A 21,237-nucleotide genomic window follows, 5' to 3' on the forward strand; every position below is an offset into this window, starting at 1 on the left:
TATCAATACTTCAAAAAGTTTACAAAAGCGTTTAACGCCCACACAGCATTTACACATGATAGTTAAGACGCCTATCTAGTTTCGCTAGTAAGTAACAACTATCTTCAGATCATGCATATATAAATGCGTGTTGAAGACGACCTGTATATACCCATAGTAATGACCATAAACTGAGATGCATTCGTGTAGAACTCAGCATGAATAAGAAAAAATTAAAGCCAACCGCACTCTTACGAGATGCATGTGTAACGAACCAGCTGTATCAGTGAATTTGATGTCATTTACTGAATTTCAGTTGTTGGAAGGCAAGAGATGTCTTTCATGTAATTGCAAGTTAATATTTTATGTGGGTTTGTTTATTGAATGAAAGGCTTCAGATCATTTCTGATTCACTTTTATTATACCAACAAGCAGACTTTCGGTAAGGAAGATTTCGTGCCGACGATGTTTTCACTCTGAAACAAATTATACAGAAAAGACGAGAATCCAATCTGGAGACAAACACTAGTATTTTTCGAGGTTTCCACAGACAACTAATAAAATTTTGCCAAGGTTTATACAGAAACACCAAAATAAGAACGGATACTGGCAAATTGCCGACATCAAAAGTGGAGATAAATCAGGGAGTAACGCAAGGCTGTTGTATGTCACAGTAAAACATCTCCATCGACGACCCGGTAAGGGAATTGATGATGGACACAATACCTCAAGGTTTAAGGATTGGCAAGGCAAATTTCAAATTACAATGCTTTTTGCCGACGACCGGGAGATAATACGTGACAGCGAAGACAAATTACAAATCGCGGTAGATAGATTAACAATGTAAGCCAAAATTACAATCCAAACAACAAAATCAAAAACAATGGTGATTTTTTGAAGGTACCCTATAATGAATATGATAGTCATCAGTAACGTAATGATAGACCAGAAGTTCCATTTTCAATATCTTGGATGTGACAGAACTTGTGAAAAAGAGAAAGGCATAAACAAGAAAATTAACACTTATCAACACATATGTGGCAAGATAAGAACAGTGAATGGTAAAACCAGAAGAGAAACCCAAATGGAATTTCATAAAGCCATGGCACTACCCACAGTAATATATGAAGCAGAAATGTGGACAATAAGATCAAAAGACCTAACACAAACCTGAAAAATCAGAAATGAAATTCCATAGATCACGGAAAGGCTGCTCAAAAACAGACATAATTAAAAATAAAGAAATTAGGAAAGAAATGGAGGTACACCCGTTTACTGCAAAAGTAATCCGACATTTTCAAGATTGTATAGATTATGTATTGTGTACGTCACCTCAGAGAATCCCTCGACAATAGAATCGTATTGGAAGAACGGGTGTGGCCATGCCAAGGAAGAGAACGTGAGGTCGGAGCAAGCTGTAAGGCCTAATCCTGGATTCTCATAAGAAGAAGAAAAAGAAGAAGAAAGCCGACTAGTTCAACCTGCTTTCCTTAGCGGTAGGGCCTGTCGACCTTTAAGAGTACGGTGTAGAATATGGTCTACAGCATGGCTCAGTCTGGATGTTGCTGACACCTCCAAAATTTTCGAAAAGCAACAGAAATTTTGTCATGGCATGATGACTACTACTAGATGTCCAGTTCGAGTTCAACTCGTATTTAATACACTACTGGCCATTAAAATTGCTACACCGCGAAGATGACGTGCTACAGACGCGAAATTTAACCGACAGGAATAAGATGCTGTGATATGCAAAAGATTAGCTTTTCAGAGCATTCACACAAGGTTGTGTGTGGCAACAACTAAAACGTGCTGACATGAGGAAAGTTTCCAACAGATTTCTCTTACACAAACACCAGTTGACCGGCGTTGCATAGTGAAACGCTGTTGTGATGCGTCGTGTAAGAAAGAGAAATACGTACCATCACAATTCCGAATTTGATAAAAGTCGGATTGTAGCCTATCGCGATTGCGGTTTATCGTATCGCGACATTGCTGCTCGTGTTGGTCGAGATCCAATGACTGTTAGCAGGATATGGAATCGGTGGGTTCAGGAGGGTAATACAGAACGCCGTGCTGGATCACAACGGCCTCGTATCGCTAGCAGTCGAGATGACAGGCATCTTATCCACATGGCTGTAACGGATCGTGCAGTCACGTCTCGATCCCCGAGTCAACAGATGGGGACGTTTGCAAGACAACAACCATCTGCACCAACAGTTCGACGATGTTTGCAGCAGCATGGACTATCAGCTCCGAGACCATGGCTGCGGTTACCCTTGACAGGAGCGCCTGCGATGGTGTACCCAACGACGAACCTGGGTGCACGAATGGCAAAACGTCACTTTTTCGGATGAATCCAAGTTCTGTTTATAGCATCATGATGGTCGCATCCGTGTTTGGTGACATCGCGGTGAACGCACGTTGGAAGCGTGTATTTGTCATCGCCATACTTGCGTATCACCCGGCGTGATGGTATGGGGTGCCATTGGTGACACGTCTCGGTCTCCACTTGTTCGCATTGATGGCACTTTGAACAGTGGACGTTACATTTCCGATGTGTTGCGACCCGTGACTCTACCCTTCATTCGATCCACGCGGAACCCTACATTTCTGCAGGATAATGTACGACCGCATGTTGCAGGTACTCTACGGCTCTTTCTGGATACAGAAAAGGTTCGATCGCTGCCCTGGCCAGCACCTTATCCAGATCTCTCACAAATTGAAAACGTCTGGTCAATGGTGGCCGGGCAACTGGCTCGTCACAATACGCCAGTCACTACTCTTGATGAACTGTGGTATCGTGTTGAAGCTGCATGGGCAGCTGTACCTGTTCAAAATGGTTCAAATGGCTCTGAGCACTATGGGACTTAACATCTGTGGTCATCACTCCCCTAGAACTTAGAACTACTTAAACCTAACTAACCTAAGGACATCACACACATCCATGCCCGAGGCAGGATTCGAACCTGCGACCGGAGCAGTCACGCGGTTCCAGACTGAAGCGCCTAGACCGCACGGCCACACCGGCTGGCGCTGTACCTGTACACGCCATCCAAGCTTGTTTGACTCAATGACCAGGCGTATCAAGGCCGTTATTACGGCCAGCGGTGGTTGCTCTGGGTACTGTTTTCTCGGGATCTACGCACCCAAATTGCGTGAAAATGTAATCACATGTCAGTTCTAGTATAATGTATTTGTCTAATGAATACCCATTCACCATCTGCATTTCTTCTTGGTATAGCAAATTTTAATGGCCAGTAGTGTATGTCAATGACTTGAAGATGGGTGTTACTTAGTACCGAAACTAGGCAGTCATCTTAATTGTCTTATGTAATTGCGGTGTGGTTATTAAAATACTAATCTAATTCATTTTTAAGATTAATGAATTCTTCCCTGTATTTCTGTAAGGCAAGACGGTCGACAAATTCCTATGACCCGTCACGCTAGTGCTGCATGAATATGCGTTACTCCATGTCGCTCAGTAGTCTTTGTTGCCTCACTCTTGGAAATAAATCTCTTTCACAGCGCTGATAAACATTTGCAAATAGCACGCAGGCGCACAGGCGCAAAGACGGTTTCCTGCCGGAGGGTCGTGTGTGTGTGTGTGGGGGGGGGGGGGGGGGGGGAGCGCGCGCACGCGCCTGGGTTCCTACAGCCGGCTATGCGGAGTCGATCGCCAATCGCTCCGGCAACGCTCTTCGGCGTAATGAGAGCACTCTCGAGATGATTACAATTACGGAGCGGCAAATATTGCTCCCGTCGAGAGCGCCACCCTCTGGCGTGAAGGAGGCAGCTCAGCTGCAGCGAGCGGCGTCGGTGGCCAATCCGATTACCGCGAGAAGCCAGTGGCTGGGACGGCACCGCGGCAAAAACGAAGCCGCTGCTCCCCCCACATTCCCCGTGCCGCGTCTGACTCTGCCGCCGCGCATCTTCTCCTCTGATTGGGCCTCGCCAGCTATGGCGTCCATTTCACGCTAGGGAAGGCAACTACTGGAGGATGAGAAACTAATCTGTAGGGCTTGTCCTAGGAAACAGCCCGCACCATTTCTCTGAAGCCATCTGGCATCAAACCTCTCATTTCAATCCATGAAGCGCCCCAGTAGCGAGAAATTTCTCTCGCTTAAATAAGCGACGGTTGTACTTCGTGGAAATAAGACTCGCACCGAGGCTGTCAAAAACACAAATCTCCAGTATTTACTAATAGCAATAATTAATACTATTGCACCAGGACTCTCTCGAGTGCGATGGGCTCTCAGCAAAGCGACGACATGCAAAAGGATGCGAATGTCAGCCTGAAGCCTAGATATCGTGTCACAAGAAGGTGTATTCAGAATGAAGGAGCGCTCATTCAGGAAGCTGACTACCGAGACAAAGACCTCAGGCACAACCAACCGATTCTGTTCATATTGGGCAAGTCGCTTGTGTGCTACCTAAAATGAAAGACTCTAAGGTGTTGTAGTTAATCACCTTCCTCGCCCCCTGAACCCGTTTTTGGGAAAACTGTCCCTAAAGTTTAAGAATACAGTCGACTCAGATCTGACAGGATAAACGGACAATTAAAAACTGAGCATTTTTCATTAATATATATAGAGTCCGCAAGCGCGCATTTTCCTAGATATCGAGCAATCGAACACAGTTTCTCTGCTTTCCAGCCTGATGACGTGGCCGCTGCGCCAGCGGAGCATTCGTTTAGTAGCAAAAAGTTTCTTTCTTCGATACCTAGTTGAAAATGCGTTTGCGGACTCAATATATTGGGGACGGTTTAATCAAAATCAGGCAGTCGTTGAAACAAAATATCTTAGCGTCTGTCATTTTAGACCTGACAAATACGAGCCGAATCGGTTGACCGTATCTGAGGCCTTCCCTTTGTAAGCGGTAGAAGCTATGCATTACTACGCGGTGCCGCCTAGCCTCCTTTGGGAGCTGAATAAAGCAGAAATGTATTCACCACCTCTGAGCTACAACACATTGCTGCTATCTTACGTTCTGGGGGTGCAGGTGTTCCTGTTGAAAGTACTCATATGCTCTCTGACGTTCTTTGTTCACGACTGTATAGCAGTGTGGATGTGATGCTGCAAAACCACTGTCTTCATCAGCTGTTTCTTCAAGGTGGAGACCACGGCAATAGTGGAAACAAATGATTGACCCGTTTATGTTTTTTTTTTTTGTTTTCTTACACCTTGTATTTTAAGTGTTGCAATTTATCTTCTTATGTGGAAACATTGGTACATTGTTTCAGCGCCTTCACGCCTAAGTAATTAAATCCTCCCATTGCTCGTCTGTTCATAGAAAAATATTTACTACCGTATTTCCACCCGCGTCAACTTACCCCAGTTACGGGCAAGTTGGCCCAACAGCTGCGGCTAGCTGGCTCATACGATTTTATCATTAAATGTAGTTATAGGATTGGTTATTTAACCAGAAATACACCGACTTCAATAATCACAGTTTACTGTAATACAAATCCCACAACTTTGTGACGAAAACTAAAATCATAAATTTTGTTATAATTTTTATAATAACTATTTAAAAGAAAAGTATGTTCAGAATTTGAATCAGTGTACACCTGAAGGTCTGGTAAGATCTTAACAGTTCAAACATTCATAGGAAAGTTATTTCTCGTTACTTGAAACATAACAATGTGCCCACCGCTTACAACTTGTACATTGAATCAAATCATCACCTGGATTGCTGTGAGAAAATGGTTTAAGAGAACTAAGACACAGAGCATCCTCATCTTCTTTACTTTGAAGAACGTCCTCAGCAATGCCTACTTCCGTTCTGCTTTATATTTGAGGGGTTTTAACGTGTGGTTTAGATGACCATCGCCACCCTTCTTTACTTTTTGTTTGTAAAACAGGTTTTTACGTACAACATCCTTATCTCTCTATAAACTGTTTTCTTTGTGTCTGTGGAAGCTTGTTGCCTGCCCTCTCATAACTTATCGTGATTGTCAGTATTCCTGAAATTCTGTGTTATTTATTTGCTGCCTTTTCTGTTGGTTGTGATTTCTCAAATGGATTTAGTTTTTTGAGGGTTCGGAGGTATGGGTGGTAAGATGATAAGACATTTAAGTTAATAGTCGTTCTTATTGACATCACAGGCCTACCATTGTGTTCATGAGCAGTCGTAGGGCCAGCTTCAGCAATTAATCCACGACCAAAAGAATTAGTATGTGTATGTAGCAGGTCTACCTGTAATGTAAAAGGGAAATAGCAAAAATAAAGGAAAAATGAAACAATGCATACATGTTAACGGGTTACAATCAATGCAGAACACAGTTTGCTTACGTAAAAATCGCGTTGTACACGATCTATACTTTCACTGTGCTGGACTAACTAATAAGAGTGATTACTTATAAAGAGAAGCAGGCAGGTTGGTTATGTGAGCCAACGTGCCCCTATTTAAGTGCCCCGTTACCATATTACAAGTACTTCAATTTATTTACGAAATTTTTAAAAATATTTATCGTATTTTACAATGTCCAAATAATCCTTAATCTATGGAAAAAATGGTTCAAATGGCTATGAGCACTATGGGACTTAACATCTGAGGTCCTCAGTCCCCTAGAACTTGGAACTACTTAAACCTAACCAACCTAAGGACATCACACAACACCCAGTCATCACGAGGCAGAGAAAACCCCTGACCCCGCCGGGAATCGAACCCGGGAACCCGGGCGCGGGAAGCGAGAACGCTACCGCACGACCACGAGCTGCGAACACACCAATGTGAATAGTCGTTTTGTTGCCACTTCCACCAACGATTTTAGAAATTCTGATGGAATGTTATCTATCCCTTCTGTCTTATTTGACCGTAAGTCCTCCAAAGCTCTTTTAAATTCCGATTCTAATACTGGATCCCCCACCTCTTCTAAATCGACTCCTGTTTCTTCTTCTATCACATCAGACAAATCTTCACCCTCATAGAGGCTTTCAATGTATTCTTTCCACCTATCTGCTCTCTCCCCTGCATTTAACTGTGGAATTCCCGTTGCACTCTTAATGTTACCACCGTTGGTTTTAATGTCACCAAAGGTTGTTTTCACTTTCCTGTATGCTGAGTCTGTCCTTCCGACAATCATATCTTTTTCGATGTCTTCACATTTTTCCTGCAGCAATTTCTTCTTAGCTTCCCTGCACTTCCTATTTATTTCATTCCTCAGCGACTTGTATTTCTGTATTCCTGATTTTCCCGGAACATGTTTGTACTTCCTCCTTTCATCAATCAGCTGAAGTATTTCCTCTGTTACCCATGTTTTCTTCGCAGCCACCTTCTTTGTACCCATGTTTTCCTTGCCAACTTCTGAGATGGCCCTTTTAAGAGATGTCCATTCCTCTTCAACTGTACTGCCTACTGCGCTATTCCTTATTGCTGTATCTATAGCGTTAGAGAACTTCAATCGTATCTCGTCATTCCTTAGTACTTCCGTATCCCACTTCTTTGCGTATTGATTCTTCCTGACTAATGTCCTGAACTTCAGCCTACTCTTCATCACTACTATATTGTGATCTGAGCCTATATCTGCTCCTGGGTACGCCTTACAATCCAGTATCTGATTGCGGAATCTCTGTCTGACCATGATGTAATCTAATTGAAATCTTCCCGTACCTCCCAGCCTTTTCAAGTATACCTCCTCCTCTTGTGATTCTTGAACAGGGTATTCGCTATTACTAGCTGAAACTTGTTACAGAACTCAATTAGTCTTTCTCCTCTTTCATTCCTTGTCCCAAGCCCATATTCTCCTGTAACCTTTTCTTCTACTCCTTCCCCTACAACTGCATTCCAGTCGCCTTTGACAACCCGGTCACTGAACTCTTCACAGTAACACACCCTGTACCCTACCTTCCTATTCATAACGAATCCTACACCTGTAATACCATTTTCTGCTGCTGTTGATATTACCCGATATCATCTGACCAGAAATCCTTGTCTTCCTTCCACTTCACTTCACTGACCCCTACTATATCTAGATTGAGCCTTTGTATTTCCCTTTTCAGATTTTCTAGTTTCCCTACCACGTTCAAGCTTCTGACATCCCCCCCCCCCCCCCCACCGACTCGTAGAACGTTATCCTTTCGTTGAATATTCAATCTTTTTCTCATGGTAACCTCCCCCTTGGCAGTCCCCTCCCGGAGATCCGAATGTGGGACTCTTCTGGAATCTTTTGCCAATGGAGAGATGATCATGACACTTCTTCAATTATAGGCCACATGTCCTGTGGATACACGTTACGTGTCTTTAATGCAGTGGTTTCCATTGCCTTCTGCATCCTCACGTCGTTGATCACTGCTGATTCTTCCGCATTTAGGGGCAATTTCCCACCCCTAGGACAAGAGAGTGCCCTGAACCACTATCCACTCCTCCGCCCTCTTTGACAAGGCCGTTGGCAGAATGAGGCTGACTTCTTATGCCGGAAGTCTTCGGCCGCCAATGCTGATTATTTATCAAAATTTAGGCAGTGGCGGGGATCGAACCCGGGACCGAAGACGTTTTTGATTATGAATCAAAGACGCTACCCCTAGACCACGGGCAAACCTCCATATACTCAAACACAATACTTACTCTATCTCGCAACCATTTGAGGTACACTCGTGTGATATGAGACGTTTTCTGGTAGGGGTGGGGGGGGGAGGAGGGGGAAGGTTTGAAAATGGCTCCAAGCACTGTGGGACTCAACTTCTGTGGTCATTAGTGCCCTAGAACTCATAACTAGTTAAACCTAACTAACCTAAGGACATCACACACATCCATGCCCGAGGCAGGATTCGAACCTGCGACCGTAGCGGTCTCACGGTTCCAGACTGCAGCGCCTAGAACCGCACGGCCACCTCGTTCGGCGGGGGGGGGGGGGGGGGGGAAGGGAGGTTCACTGGAGCCTGTTGTGGGGTTGTGAACCACTATGGGCTACTGTGGGACGAAGCCTCTCCGTCGTTTCTAGGTTCCCAGCTGAGGATAGCCCAGTCTCTCTTGCTGCACACTGGTTCCTAGCCAAGTCGTTGATCACTGCGCAATGTACACATACACCTTCGTCTTCAGCTGTGCGTTACGGTTCATCTGCCCTGGTATGGTATGCAGCGACCAAAAATAGGCTATTGCAACTGTCCGACTCACTTGGAGGGTAGGTTAGCTGATACCACTGCCCGTCGCCACCAGCACGTGCTGTGCTGGCTCCCGAGTGGGCAGTTCCTGACTAAAACGCTCGGCGTGCCGGCAGCGAGGCTCATGAAGAAGACAGGCCGTGGCGGGTACGTCGCAGCACGTGACAATGCAGATCTTACGAGTGTCAGCAGCCGTCTCCGTGGAGGAGGGAGTAACTGTTTCAGACAAGTTCAATATTTCTTCATGGGGCGTTTAAATGCAGTCAAGCTCTCGATTGCACACGAAAAAGACTTATGGTGGGTACCTTCACAAATATATATAGATTTCCCGTGGGCGCTGCGCGGAGGCAAGCGTTCGAGAAGAGTGACGGACAAGCTGACTGGTGGGGCCCGTGTTTCTTGTGGGACTTGGCCGGCAGACGTCATCGAGGGGCAACAATCTCCCACCTGCTGTAATCCCGTCTCTGTATAAAAAGCGGTACCAGCTATCAACCCTCTACAACGCACTTCTCTCGAAGAAGCGGCACCTGCTCTTGACCCACGAAAGGACTAGTCGTCCGCCGCTCAGGGATAACCTCCTGGTCTTAATAGTACTATGATTAATTCCGCAGTGACTGTGACGACGCATACCAGGTCGTATCTGTTTTCAATAACCTAATTCATTTTAGTCCTCACTCTGAAGATGGCCTAATTCCAACAAAACCGTATTTTATCTTTCTGTGCTATTCAGGATGGGTTGACGCGGCCCGCCACGATTTCCTCTCTTGTGGCAATCTCCTCGTCTCTGAGAAGCACTTCCACCTAGATGTATTTGAATCCCAGTCTTCCCTTAAAATCTGTAACTCCTGTGGCTTCCTTTACTACCACGGAAGTTGTTTCTCGATGTCTTAACACAACTCATACGCCATTTTTCTTTTTATTTGTCAACGTTTTTCTTCTTGACGTTTTCCATGTGTTCCTCTCCTCGCAGATTCTAACGAGGACTTGCTCATTTCGTATCAGTTAGTTGATGAGCACTACTCATTATTCAATTAGTAAAATAGAGTGGTGTGCGTACCTAAGGACGGAAAGGCAACACACGATCAAACTACAATAGAGAACAGTATAACACAGAAGGTAAGACAAAGAAAGAGTCAGTGAGACGAACAGAGGACAATAATTACAACGAAGCCTCCGCGATTTGTGATAGTCGCCTAGAGACTACAGGAGGAATTACATGGTTCTTAATAGCGTATATCATCATCGCGGACAGTGATGCATGCTTTACAATGTGCTCAGAAGCTGGCAAAAAGGTAGGTAAGGAGTTCATATCGTAGGGCTTCAACCCCTCCAACTGCGCAGTAGGCTGGGTAGTCGTTGGTGCCTGGTGACGTGCGGTGGTGCGTCTTCCCAAAGCATCCCACACGTGTCCGCAGCTCGTGGTCTTGCGGTAGCGTTCTTGCTTCCGGCGCACGGGGATCCGGGTTCGATTCCCGGCGGGGTGAGGGATTTTCTCTGCCTCGTGACGACTTCATCATAATTTCATCCCCAACGACACGCAAGTCGCCGAAGTGGCATCAAATCGAAAGACTTCACCAGGCGAACGGTCTAGCCGACGGGAGGCCCTCGTCACACGACGTTATTATTATTATATACTACTACTGTAATTTTGTATACTTTTACCTAAATAACAGGAAACTCTGTCTCTATGCTGTCACGTTTAACCCTCTTACTGAATCTCGTTTAGTTTCCAAATAAAGTACACTATAAGAAGATAGTCCTGTTAACGGGAAGTGTTAGTAAAAGACTTACCCTTTTTACAGGATTTGACCGTGTGTTGTGTCTAATAGAAAAGTAAATCAGACTATTCAATTCTTTTCCTAAGATCTTATCCAGCAGTGGAAAAGAAACTCAGTATGAATAATATTATACAGAAGCTACAGCTCAGTTCCAAGTTCTTTTAATGGTTTAAAATATAACTGCTTCGGTAGTTAGGTTTTTGAATCTCTGCGTATTAATTTAGTTTATTAGACACAGTTCCAGCGTCGTCGTCAGGGTCTACAGTAGTTTTCCGTAGCGCGAGTCGGTAGTCGTTTGTTTCTTTGTTCCGAAAGCTAGTGACAGCTTGTTGGAGTTAGTCAGCCAGCCAGTCAGTCAGGCAGTAGCAAAAGAGAAGTAACCGACTTAGTGACTTTCACGAGTTCCTAACCAGGGGCAAATTTTATAATATCATCTGTGTGTTTTAATAGTTTAGTTTCTTGAGTTTCTGCGTGTTAGTTTAATATGTAATAGCCACAGTACTCACATTTTCGTTTGCATCAGAAAGCAAACCGATTTTTGACATATTACAATAAGGAGCGAATTATTTAGATTCACCTGAGTGCTTTGGTAGTTAGGTTTTTGAATCTCTGCGTATTAACGTAATTTATTAGACACAGCCCCAGCGTTTTCGTTAGTGTCTGCAGGAGAGTTGTGCAGCACTTACCGATAGTCTGTTTATCCGCGTAATTTACCTATTGACGGTCTTTAATATGGACAGAGACTGCGAAATTTGTCTGGAGATGCGAGCCGAGTTGGTGACACTTCACTCTCAACTCCAGGCTGTGATGGCTTCAGTCACATAGCTTGAGGCTGCAGTGGATGGCTACGACTGTTATGAGCCAGCCATGAGGATCCAATGGTCGTCCAGCATGTCCAGGTCCTCCGATTGTTCCTTACCAGTGGCCAGCCCAGTTGTTGCTCCCACTGAGGTTGTCCCCTCACCTGTGGTCGAGAAGGAGTTCTCCCAAGGGCGTAGCAGGTAGCGCAAGATTTCCCAGGGGGCTGCGTGAAAGGCCTGCCCGGTTAGTCTGGGAAACAGGTTCCAGGTGATGTCTGTGGCTGACACTGTTGCTGAGCCAGACGCCGTCACCTGTCCTGTTTCAGAGGAAACCTCTCACTCTGCAAGACCCTGACCTTTACAGAGGGTGGGATTATTTATAATTGGGGGCTCCAACGCTAGGTGCTTTATGGGGCTCCTTAGGGACGTGGATGCCAAGAAGGGAATGAAAACCGATTTACACACCTCCAGATGTGGAACGGATCCTCCCAGATGCCATGAAGAGCCCAGGGTACAGCCAACTGCAGGTGATGCTCACCTCGGTGCCAACGATGTGTGTCATTTTGGATCAGAAGAGATCTTCTCTGGTTTCAAGCGGCTAATAGAAGTGGTAAAGGCTGCCAGTTTTGCTTGCAAGTTGAAAGCAGGTTTGACCATTTGCAGCATAGTCGACTGGACCGATTATGGACCTCTGGTACAGAGCCGAGTGGAGGGTCTGAATCAGAGGCTTAGACTGTTCTGGGACTGTGTATACTGCAGATTCATCGACTTGCGCCAAAGGGTGGTTGGGTTTCGGGTTCTGCTGAATATGTCAGGTGTCCACTATACGCAGGAGGCGGCTACACGAGTGGCGTGGACTGGGTGGTTTTTTAGGCTAGAGAGTCTCAGGTAAACACAAGAAGTGCTTCAGTCACAAAGGATGCAAGCCGACACAGGAAGAACGTATAAACAGGAAACAACAGTAGTAAATTGTCGTAACTGTGTTGGGAGAGTACCAGAGCTGCAAACGCTAATAGAAACCACTGATGGTAGGCACTGAAGGCGGCTAAGGCCGGAGATATACTCAGCCGAAATTTTTGCGAAGAACGTACCGGTGTTCCGAAAAAGTAGGCTAAACACGGTTGGTGGTGGCGTGTTTGTTGCTGTTAGAATTAATTTATCTTGTCGCGAAATTGAATTACATATGGTTCAAATGGCTCTGAGCCCAATGGGACTTAACGTCTGAGGTCATCGGTCCCCTAGAACTTAAACCTGACTAACCTAAGTACATTACACACACTCAGGCCCGAGGCAGGATTCGAACCTGCGACCGTAGCTGTCGCTCGGTTCCAGACTGTAGCGCCTACAACCGCTCGATCACCCCGGCCGGCGAATTAGATATCTCCTGTGAGTTAGTATGGGCAGAGGTCATTGTTAGCAAACCGATATAAAATGATAATTGGATCCTTCTACCGACCTCCCAATTCAGATGATACGGTTTCTGAAAGGTTCAAAGAAAACTTGAGTTTGATTTCTAACACATACCCAACTCATACGACTACAGTTGTTGGTGACTCTAATGTACCCTCGATATGGTGGCGAAACTACATGTTTAATTCCGGAGGTACGCCAAACATCATCCCAAATTGTGATAAACTATTCCGAGCAGTTAGTTCATGAGCCCAAGCGAATAGCAAACGGTTGTGGCCTCCTAGCAAACAAATTAGGGATTAGTGAAAACAGGGTCGTCGTTGCGAGACTGAATATTGTAACCCCTAAATTCTCCAAAAATAAACGAAAAATCTGCTTATTCAAGAAAACAGAAAAAATTTCACTTGATACCTTCCTGACAGACAATCTCCACTCCTTCCAAACTAATAATAGAAGTGTAGACCAGATGTGTCTTGAATTCAAAAAACTGTATCGGCAGCAACTGAGTAATTTTTAACAAATAGATTAACAAACGACGGAGCTGATAATTGTTCGTACACAAAACGGGTCAGAACACTGTTGCAGAAACAACGAAACACACATGCCAAATTTCGACAGACCCTAAATCCTCAAGATAGGCGATCTTTTGCAGAAGCTCGAAATTTAGCGTGGTCTTCAATGCGAGATGCTTATAATACTTTCCAGAACGAAACTTGTCCTGAAAATTCAGGTCGTATGTGAAGTATGTTAGCAGCAAGAAACGATCAATGGCTTCTCTGCGCGATAGCAATGGAGATGCTACCGAAGACCGTGGTGCCAACGCAGAGTTACTAAACACAGCTTTCCGAAATGCTCAAATCAAATGGCTCTGAGCACTATGGGACTTAACATCTGTGGTCATCAGTCCCCTAGAACTTAGAACTGCTTAAACCTAACTAACTTAAGGACATCACACACATCCATGCCCGAGGCAGGATTCGAACTTGCGACGGTAGCGGTCACGCGGATCCAAACTGAAGCGCCTAGATCCGCATGGCCACACCGGCCGGCCTTCCGAAATGCATTCACAAAAGAAGATGTAGTAAATATTCCAGAATTCGAATCATGAACAGCATGAGTAACGTAGAAGTAAATGTCCTCGGAATAGTCAAGCAACTTAAATCACTTAATCAAAGCAATCTTCTAGTCCAGACTGTATACCAATTTTGCTCAGCTCCTTTCTTAACAGTCATATACAACCGTCTGCTCGACGGAAAATCCGTACCCAAAGGCTGGAAAGTTGCGCAAGTCACACCTATATTCAAAACAGGTAGTAGGACTAATCCACTAAATGACAGGCCCATGTCATTAACGTCGATATTCAGCCGGATTTTGGAACATATATTGTGCTCGAGTATTATGAATTACCTCGAAGAAAACGGTCAATTGACACACAGTCAACATGGATTTGGAAAACATCGTCCTTGTGAAACACAACTGGCTCTTAATTCGCATGAAGTGTTGAGATCTATTGACAAGGGATTTCAGATTGGTTCTGCATTTCCGAATTTCCAGAAGGCTTTTGACACTGTATCATACAAGAGGCTTGTAGTGAAATTGCGTGCTTATGGAATATCGTCTTAGTTATGTGACTGGATGTGTGATTTCCTGTCAGGGAGGTCACAGTTCGTAGTATTTCACGGAAAGTCATCGAGTAAAACATAAGTTCCCTAAGGTAGTGTTATAGGACCTGTTCCTTATCTATATAAACGGTTTGGGAGACAATCCGAGCAGCCATCTTGGGTTGTTTGTAGATGACGCTGTCGTTTATCGACTAATAAAGTCATTAGAAATCAAAACAAATTCCAAAACGATTTATAAAATATGTCTGAAGCGTTCCAAAATTGGCCGTTAACCCTAAATAACGAAAAGTGCGAGGTCGTGCACAAGAGTGCTAAAAGTAATCCGTAAATCTTCGGTTACACAATAAATCGTTCAAATCTAAAGGCCGCAAATCCAACTAAATACCTAGGAATTATAATTACCAACATTTTAAATTGGAGGGAACACATAGAAAATGTTGTGGGGAAAGCTAAACAAAGACTGCGTTTTATTGGCAGGACACTTGGAAAACGTAACTGATCTACTAAGGAGAATGCCTACACTACGCTTTTCCGTCCTCTTTTAGAATACTGGTGCGCCGTGTGGGATCCTTATCACATAGGATTGACTTAGTACATCGAAAAAGTTCATAGAAGGGCAGCACGTTTTTTATCATCCCGAAATATGGGAGAGAGTGTAAATGATACAGGATTTGGGCTGGACATCATTAAAAAAAAAAGGTGTTTTTCGTTGCGACGGAATCTTCTCACGAAATTCCGATCACCAACTTTTTCCTCCGAATGCGAGAACATTTTGTTGACACCGACCTACACTGGGAGGAACCTCGCTAAAATAAGGGAAATCAGAGCTCGTACGGAAAGATATAGGTGTTCGTTCTTTCCGCGCGCTATACGTGATTGGAATAATAGAGAATTGTGAAGGTGGTTCGATTAACCGTCTCCCAGCCACTTAAATGTGGTTTGCAGAGTATCCTTGTAAATGTGGATGTAGATAGATGTACCAATGGTCGCCAGCCGATCCAGGCAATGTAACAATGAAGTACTGGAGTAGCAGAAGTATGAATTTTGCCTATTTTCTTGCTATTGGCTAGGTTGCTTCTTCAGATGAATATTACTCCACGTAAACAATGTTGGTGCAGACACTGGAGTTATTTGACTACTACACCCCTATACATTACGTTTTTCAAAGAGAAAAAGTCCAGTAGATAACTTCAATGAAGGTAAAAACATTTTTCAGGCGGGGAGGGGGCTTTAGAAAAGCAACTAACCAACAAAGTTAAATACTAAAATACTGACATACTAAAGCACACTATTTCATACAGAACATTTCGATTCAAGAAAACCTCTTTCTTACTGGAATTTACTTTCTAAAGTTGTTACTCTTTCAACTAACTCTGTATGGTTATTTAGCAGATTCTAGTAACTTTGCTTCAGTCTGACTGAATTTTACGTAAGCCAAATGTTACTACACTTCGCAATAGCTAAGAGAACTTTTAAAACAAGAATAGTTTGAATTTATATCTGTGTAATGTACTAAAGCATGGACGTGTTACTACTCTAACTAAAATTTTCATTACACCTTTCAGTTAAACAACTAAGACAACTTTTCTTTAACTATTGCTCAAGATGAAAATATTTATGAATTCTTTAACTTATGATGCAAAATTACATTTAAATTCACTCTATTCAATTTACACTCTTCCACTACTGAGACGTAATTTAATTACTACAGAATTTAGTCCCTCACTCATATACCTCATTATTTACACATAATCAATTTAAATTGTGCATCTTTATATTAACATGGCACTTCATAAGTCTCTAAAATCGGATACTCTGACTAATGGTTCAAATGACTCTGAGCACTATGGGACTTAACTTCTGAGGTCATGAGTCCCCTAGGACTTTGAACTACTTAAACCTAACTAACCTAAGGACATCACACACACCCATGCCCGAGGCAGGATTCAAACCTGCGACAGTAGCGGTCGCTCGGTTCCACACCGTAGCGCCTTGAACTGCTCGGCCACCCCGGCCGGCTCTGACTAATGAAACACTAGGAAGAAACCCCGTATACGTTTATGATTAGGTCGAAATCACAGGGTGAACCAGTTTCTTTAAAGTTCAAGAATGATTATTCACTAATGAAACACAGTTTCAATTAACGGTTCACGCTGCACAAAAGGAAAAAACCAAAAACAATCTTATCTGGTGGCTGCTGGCTTGAGTGTGGCGAACAATTGCAGCGGCTACACTACCCATAGCACGGCCTGCAAGTATCTTGCTGTATGGCCTCAATTTCTCTCCTTGGCGTCGTTCAGTTTTACCTACAGTAGCCCAACAACTCGCAGCTGTGCCGTAAGCCGTTTGCAGACTTCATGCGAGGCATTTTTGTGCAAATTTGCAAGCAAAGCTTCTCCTGCTCCAGAAGGGTATTGCATCATTCACTGCTGCCTGCAGACTATATGACTTACTTCCCGCGCTTGCTCTAGGTAGCGCGCCAATTCGCCCTTGCCACCCTTTCCACTCCCCAGAGCCACCTTCGTTTACAACAAGGGCATACTGACTTTAGCATAACACCTATTTCTTACATTGCTCCTAGGCGTGCCCATTTCTTCCAATTGTCATATTTACATCAACATGAACAGTTTATATACACAAAAAATTTTAAATACAAAATGTCATCAGAAAATTATTTAACGTAATAAATAATTTCATTGTATCTTACATACATTACTCACCTACAATGCAAAGATCATTAACCTCCATTACAGCACAGTTTACTTGACGCACACCGAAAGTGCAGTAACAATATGCGGAAATTTTAAAGCAAAAAATTATAAAACATTTCGATGAACCATAAACAAATAGTGTTACAAGCGGCCATATGATGCAGTAGTTCAGTGCGGTCGGACATCTCTGCGTAGCAACGTCCGAGGTGGGAACGCTCCTCACGCACAAGTAACAACGCCGCAAGCAGGAACCAAATTCCTGGGCTATAATCGCTAGACTTCGTCCTCCTTCCAGGTTTCTGATGATCCTTCTCCGTGCGAAATCATGCAGATGTTGTCTTCTGACTATGTTGTAATGAAGAACACCACCACAGTGCACTATAACAGCTCGCTGATCGACAGTGTCTTTCCGCTTTCATTCAACTCCCACGTATAGCGGGGCCTGCCGCATTTGAAGCTATAGCCACGCTGACCTCAAGCCATGTGACCTCCAGCTTTCTGTGCACGGCTGAAGACCTGTGGCAACATGCTGTAGCACTTTCAGTGTGTTAGTTTACTTATCTCGTTCGTATGTTTTGCGGAGCTTTGTACGTGCAGTACAGTTCATTACAGGATAAAAATTTCACCTAGATGGCAATTTCATCAGCACACAAAATTTTTTAGGCTTTCCTGAGCACTTGTGGGCTTTCGCCTCTGGATGCTCGGCCAACGTTTGTTTAAAGATTCTTCTGTTTCACCAGCACGAGTGGCTAGTGCTGCTGAAGAAACAGTCATCATCTACTGCGGGTGGCGGACTACGATCTAGACCATGGCTGGAAGTTCAATGTGTCTGACGCGCCAGCGTCTGATTGCCTTTCAATATTGGTAACCGCAGTGGCTCTCCCGTTGTTACCCGCAACGAAAGTTCCCTGAAGCATGGCAATCCAGGAAACTAAAAATAAAACAGCCTTAAGGTGGACGGATCAAAGACTCCTGCACTGCAGTGAGCGACCATTGCAGGTAACAAGGAGATTGCTACACATGTTTCTGTCCATACGTTTGCATAATAACATAGGGGAATGAACAACATTGGAAGACGTCCGTAATAAGAATTTAGTAGCACCATAGTATAAATAACATCAGAGATGCGATATTCTGTATCTATGGCAAAAAACAGCTATGACATTCTGTTTCTTCATTCGATTGAATTAATGGTGGCTGCAGAGTTGCAGAGTTTCCTTCCAATTCGGGTTCTCTAAATTTAACCAACAGGTTTTTGGGAAAGTAATGTTGCCAGAGTTTCCCTCGAATTCGGGGTATCTACATTTAACCAACAGGTTTTCGGGACAGTAATGTTGCCTATCAAGCAAACATCTCTGTGGAACTTTTGTTTCAGATATACGGACTTGTCACGAGCGTAGCGGCGCGTTCATGAATCCGTTCGATACCTGTTGTTATGCCTAAAGGATACCACACGCCTCTCCTACGTGATTTCCTTACAGTGCCCTGACGCTTTTTTCTGAAATACCTATATCAACTCTAAATATTCCATTCGGGTTCCCTAATAGTGACTTTAATTATTCCTCTGATTTGCAACAGTTCCTTCGATTAGTAATCTTTCTTAATATTACATAACGTATGTAACGTACTGCAGCTGTTAGCCATTACTCTTATAATCGAGTACTATCGAGTTCGAACTTCTTGGCAGATTAAAACTGTATGCCAGACCGGGACTAGAACTGATGACCTTTGCCTTTCGCGGCAAGTGCTGTACTGATAGAGCATTCCGACTCACAAGGCACCCCCACACGTGTACTTCCGAAAATACTACCTCTCCCGTCTCGAATATTTGCAGTATATTTGCGGTACTAGCATTCTAGAGTACTTACCCGCTAAATGCAGAGGTTCCACGGTCAAGTCCCAACCCGGCACACAGTTTTAACGTGTCAGGAAGTGTCATATCAGAGTGCACTACAGTGCAAAAATGAAACTTCTTCTGGAAACGATCATGTTGTTTATCTTTTTTTTGTTAGATACATAATTTTGTATTTATTCATGTGTAATTGGGCTTCTATTCATGATACTGTGTGGAAATTTTGTTAAAGTTTCTCTGACCTTTCCAACGAGCGTGAAACGATGATGCTTCTCTGTATATAACAGAATCGTCGGCGTGTGTTGGAGGTGGATGACGTTGGGGATGTCGTCTGACTGAGGGGTCAAATTTCCGCATCAAGTGTGAGGATGACCTGCACTGTGGCTGGAGAACGAAACTTGTGATTTTGGGCAGTCCTACAAGGAAGCGATCAGTGACAATAGGATTCCAGGCAACGGTGATTACACCAAGGGAAGTGCGGCTCCGATCTTCGGACGTGGAGAAAGACTCAGCAACCTCGAACGTGTAAAAGTGAGCAGCCTGGGATGAAGTCTCAGCGATTCCCATTGAGGGTGTGGGTCATAAGTCCAGTGGTATTGCTACAAATACAACTGAGAACACAGATGCTGAGAACTCATTTTGAGCGTTAAAGAAGAGAACCGGAGGCGCTACGAAACTTCATAGCCTGCTTTATTTGCAAAAGTATACGGAATTCAGTTTTAGCCCGACGGTTCATTTGTTAACGTTAAATATCATCCTGTCTGTTACTCGCGGGATACCAGAATAGGAAGGTGGGATTTTTTAGCTACGCGTAGACTTTCTGATTAAAATTACCAGCATGTCTATAGCCGAGATTAGCAGTTCACCGGCTGTTGAATTAAATGTGACAGTGTCAGTTTAGTTCTCCTTGATTGCCCACTTCAGTAAGAGCCGAATCTCTGATGATTAAGAGGACAGCAGGAGCTGCAGTTCATTTTTCTCCTGGAACAATCTAAAAACTCCAACGTTTTTCGGTATAAAGGAGGTAAGCAAACTGCTACTGGGAACCCCGACAGAAACATCATCCACCAAGGCATCAGAGAATCTTCGCAGCAGCCAGCTCCATCTTCTCCACTGGCGAGAAAACAACGTTGCGAGACGTTCCGCCTACGGTCCGTCAGCGTACAAAGTAAATGTGTGCTGTCGAACGGGTGGCCTAGTGGCAGGCGCCAGTGCCTATGATGACGACACACTATACTGCCATTGGATGACGTTTCGTACACGGGTTGCTATCCTCGATTTGTTCCTCATTACAGCCTCTCTAACCTCTCGAAGTTTGTCGCAATATTTCTGGTACACCCAATGTACAACCACCCACACAAGAACGTTATCATGTGGATTTCTAGCTTTTAAATGAATACTAGGTGGATTCTAGTGGTGCGATCGACAATTGAGTGTAATTTGATGACCGGAAAGGTGCGGGAAAGCAATAATTGGCGACGGTATGACGCAGGAAATGTCGGTGCGCTGCGTCAAAGCGGTTATAATCACAGAAGCGGACATTTCTGTTAAATGACAGACTCGTTAATGAGTAATGCGCGAACAAATACAGAACGATTGTTCAAACAGCTGTCAGTAAAGAGTGACATATAACAGACTTTGGACGCGGTTATGTTGTGTTTTCCCTATCTTTAACCAACGGTGGAACACACTGAAATTTCTAATAGTGCCCGCGGTCGCTTTCTTCATAATTACGGGTAAAGCTATGGAAGTCAGTGTTTCTACTAAATCAGTATCTCACATTTATCCGAAACCTCTATATCCTTACAATTTTGTGGAATGCTCGCGTGCTTTGGAGAACGTGCCTTACTCTAGGAAAAACGCAAGTGATGAATTACAAGTTTGCAAAAGTGTCCCTACTACACTCACGAGCCATGGGAACAGACACACGTACATAATAATGTGTGCAGCCCCATTTAGAGCTCTCGACAACGGCAAAAGGTCA

The sequence above is a fragment of the Schistocerca nitens genome, chromosome 1 (genome assembly GCF_023898315.1).
Source record: "Schistocerca nitens isolate TAMUIC-IGC-003100 chromosome 1, iqSchNite1.1, whole genome shotgun sequence".
NCBI classification, from domain to species: domain Eukaryota; kingdom Metazoa; phylum Arthropoda; class Insecta; order Orthoptera; family Acrididae; genus Schistocerca; species Schistocerca nitens.